Source organism: Capra hircus, chromosome 3 (genome assembly GCF_001704415.2).
Source record: "Capra hircus breed San Clemente chromosome 3, ASM170441v1, whole genome shotgun sequence".
NCBI classification, from domain to species: domain Eukaryota; kingdom Metazoa; phylum Chordata; class Mammalia; order Artiodactyla; family Bovidae; genus Capra; species Capra hircus.
In genome coordinates this window covers 29801860-29806056 of record NC_030810.1, presented here as the reverse complement: position 1 = coordinate 29806056, position 4197 = coordinate 29801860, and the positions used below count along the sequence as shown (strand labels likewise).

The following is a 4197-nucleotide window of genomic DNA, read 5'->3' as shown; positions in this document are numbered from 1 at the left end:
GTGGGCTGCCATCTATGGGGTAGCACAGAGTCGGACACAACTGAAGTGACTTAGCAGCAGCAGCAGCAGAGAACAGTTAAGCCATAGGAGAGAAATCTTGTTCACACCCAGGTCTCCAGCTGAGACATGAAGATGATGACAACGTAAGAGTCAGGACCACACCCTAGAGTCAAGCATACTCTTGATAAACACTAGCCATTAGAACTTCTGCAATGATGTTAATGTTACTTGACTGGTCCAAAATGATAACCATGAGCTGCAGGCAGTTATCAAGCACTCAAAATATGACTAGTACAACTAAGGAAATGAGTTTGTAATTTATTTCATTTCACTTAATATAAATTTAAACAGCTACATGTGGCTGTCATATTTTACAGAACAGCTTTGGTCCCACCAAAATAAAAAGCCCTAAATCTAAGCCCTCACAATATCCACAATAGACAAAGATTTGGCAGTTGGCCCCATCAAGTTAGAGTTGCTTGAGAAAGATGGGCTTTCCACAGATTCTCCATATCAAAACCTAGAGTCAAGGTGATACTTCCGCTGCTAAGTCGCTTCAGTCGTATCCAACTCTGAGCGACCCCATAGACGGCAGCCCACCAGGCTCCCCCGTCCCTAGGATTCTCCAGGCAAGAACACTGGAGTGGGTTGCCATCGCCTTCTCCAATGCATGAAAGTGAAAAGTGAAAGTGAAGTCGCTCAGTCGTGTCCAACTCTTCACGACCCCATGGACTGCATCCCACCAGGCTCATCCGTCCGTGGGATTTTCCAGGCAAGAGGACTGGAGTGGGGTGCCATTGACAGTCAAGGTGATGAGCCAGTCTAAATAGATTTATTTTGACAAGCTAAAGAGGCATATTGTTAGCTTTAGAGCAACCACTAAGAAGCAATAAGAAGTATTGATGAGAAGCCAAATAGAGGAAATAAAACAGAATTCCAAAAATATGTGTAATTAGGAAAAGAAAGGATCATTAGAGAAACAATCCCCAAAAATCAAACAAATGAAAACAAATAGCAAAATGCTAATCTTAAACCTAAACCTATTTATAATCTTACTAAATGTAAAACTTCCCAATTAAAAAAGAAAAAACAGAATGACAGACTAGATTAAAAAGCAAGATTCAAGAATATTCTCTCTATAAGTGATGTACTTTAAATTTCAAAGCACAAATATGTTGAAAGTATATAGATGAAAAACACATATTATGAGTTATGGGCTGAATTGTATCCTCCCCCACAAATATATGTTTCCCTGGTAGCTCAGATGGTAAAGAATCTGCCTGCAACGAAGGAGACCTAAGTTCTATCCCTGGGTCGGGAAGGTCCCTTGGAGAAGGAAATGGCTACCCACTCCAATACTCTTGCCTGAAGAATTCCATGAACAGAGGAGCCTGGAGAGCTACAGTCCACGGGGTCACAAAGTGTCGGACACGACTGAGTGACTAACACACGTACACACACACCACAAATATACGTTTAAGCCCTAATGCCCAATGTGACTGTCTTTGGAGATAGCAATTTTAGGGGCACGGAGGTGGCTATTAAGGCTAAATAAGGTCCTAATCCAATAGGACTGGTATCTCTGTTTTCACCTTTTTTATCCTTTTCTTATGCGGAAAGGAACTATTGATACTTCATCAAGGGGCAGCACGGACGCAGCGCGGGCCATGTAGGACCCGGTCCCGCTCCCAACCGGTGTCTTCCAGGTTGCAGAAAGATTGCAGAAAAGAATATGTGCATATGTGCCCCACAGACCTCAAGTGTAGCGGCCTGTGCTTAGCAGTCAGAGAATATGGCTGCTCGTGAAAACTGTTTGCTGTATTCCTTGGCAGTTGCGGAAAGTGAGGACCATGACCCGTATAATAAGGATAGAAATTTTGATGCGGAATCAGTAAAGAAAGAAATCAAGAGAGGAAGGAAGTTGAAATGCATGCTTTGTAAGAAAGCAGGAGCCACGGTGGGATGTGACTTGAAATCCTGTTTCAAGAATTACCATTTTTCTGTGCCAAGAATGACCACACAGTTCTACAAGCTGATGGACTTAAAGGAATGTATAGTGTTTTGCCAACAACATGCTGACCCTCAAAATGATCTACCATCAGTAAAGCCTTTGTCTGGCGTCTTCCATTCTCACTACAGTGAGCGGACCAAACCAAGACAAGCCTACTTTTCAGGAGTGAAAACGAAAAGAGGAAGGAGAAATCCTCTCTCAACAGGCAATCCTGGCAACAGGCAATCCCACCTCAAAGAATGGCCCTGAAGAAGGACATGGACGGCAGACACGCAAGCGCAACTGTGAACGCTGCTTTTCTTAAGAAATGTAAAGAAGCAGGGCTTCTTGACGCTTTACTTGAAGAAATATCAGACAAACGTCATTTGATTCAGGGAAGACTCATGGATGAGACTACTTCAGAATCAGACTGTGAAGAAATCAGGACTCCACTTTTTGACTGGAGATTGTTTGAAGACACACTTGCAAATTTTCAAGCAGCAACTGAGAATCAAATTCGTCAATCTGAAGAGAGGTGGTGGCAGCTGATGGAAGAGATTGAGCTACTGCAGGACTTAAGCCTTGTACTCCCAGCGTCCGTCAAGTTCCACTTCAGATTCTTCTCTGTCTTCTTAAGAAGGACCATCTCCTAAGCTAGGAATCGAGCATAGCTGCAAACAGGGTGACATCTGGAGAGTGGGCTGTGAGAGCCACACACCTTCAGCACCAGGGCCCTGGGTCTCTCTGCTCCTTGCCTGCTCTCCCCTGCTCTTGCTGAGGGGCATCTGACGCCTGCTTACTGCCCTCCCCTCCTTACTGTCATCTCACTTCTGCCCCTCCCCTGCTAGTGAAATGTTTTTGGAGTCGACTTCAGTAATCAGACCACGCCTCCCATGGCTCTGAAAATCCTCTGGTGGCCTCCCCCCTCCCCCACTCCAGTGAGCTAAGTGGTTGCTTGTCCTGCTGTGAGGTCGTCATCGAAATCTCCTCACACCTGTTCCACCCGAGAGTCGTTTCCCCTCGCATCTCTTCTCGGTGTGAGCCACTGTATCGCACAGCAAACCACTGCAGTATAAGCAGCCTGAGGGCAGAAACTCCCTTCCTGTGTTTTCCTCCCTGTCGCATTTCCAGCAGCTGGCATGTCCAGTAAATGTTAAATGCATAAACTGTTTTTATCTTTTCAGACAAGTTCCAGCCCATAATGCCTCTTGGATATGATAAATTTTAATATTATACATTACCAAAAAAAGAAATACTTAATCAGGGATTATAGCACATACGCAACCACTCTCGTAGTTGGAAAGGTTAGCTGACATAATAGAGGTCTCTTAAAATGGAAGCAACAGTCTCATTGCCTTTCAGCACAAAACCCTCAGATGGGAAGATGAACATGGAGAGATGAGGGGGTAAGAGGGAGTGCTGGAGTTTGGGGTGAGTCTTGGAAAAGTTTTCATTGTTGGAGCTCCCTGGGAGAGGCACAAGAAAGCTTCTTAAGAAAGGTAAAGATAAGAAAATTTTGTGGAATAAAAATCTGGTTAAAGTAAAAAAGAAAGGAATCAAGTGAGTGAAGGAGGGAGGGAAGAAGAAAAGAAAAAGGAAGAAACGCACATCACTGGCTTCCCATCTCAGAGAAAAAGCACAAGCTCTTGAATTGGCCAACCAGGCACCACGGAGTCACCAAGCCTGTGCTACACTGGCAGCCCCACCCCCTCTGCTCGCCCCCCTGTAGACGCATGGCTCCTGGTTGGTCCTTGAGTCTAGCAGGCACATCCACATCATCAGGGCCTTTGCACTAGCTCTTCTCCCTGCTGCCAAGCCCCCCACCCCCAACCCCAAGCAGATGATTGCTCCCTCACCTCCTTCGTATTTGTGTGAAAAGTCACCCTTTCATCAGGCCTTACCTGACCCCTCTTCTCAATTTAAAATCCCACGTGCAAAACCTATGCCCTTCCATTTTTTATTTTTCTCCACAGCACTCACCACCCAACATAATATAAACATTACTTACATATTTTATTTATCTCCTGACTGCTCTGCTAGGATATAAATGTAAGAACATCAGATTTTGTCCATTATGTTCACTGCCATATCCTGATGCCTGATATGTGCATAGCACATAGTAGGTGCTCAATATATACATACAATTCTCCCTCAGTATCCAGGGAATTGATTCCAGGACAAAAATCTGAGGATGCGCAAGTCCCTTA

The 4197-nt window shown here is 44.7% G+C and overlaps 1 pseudogene; it reads left to right on the top strand.

The window, feature by feature from the left end:
* Window positions 1611-2626, top strand: LOC102186821 (annotated as a pseudogene).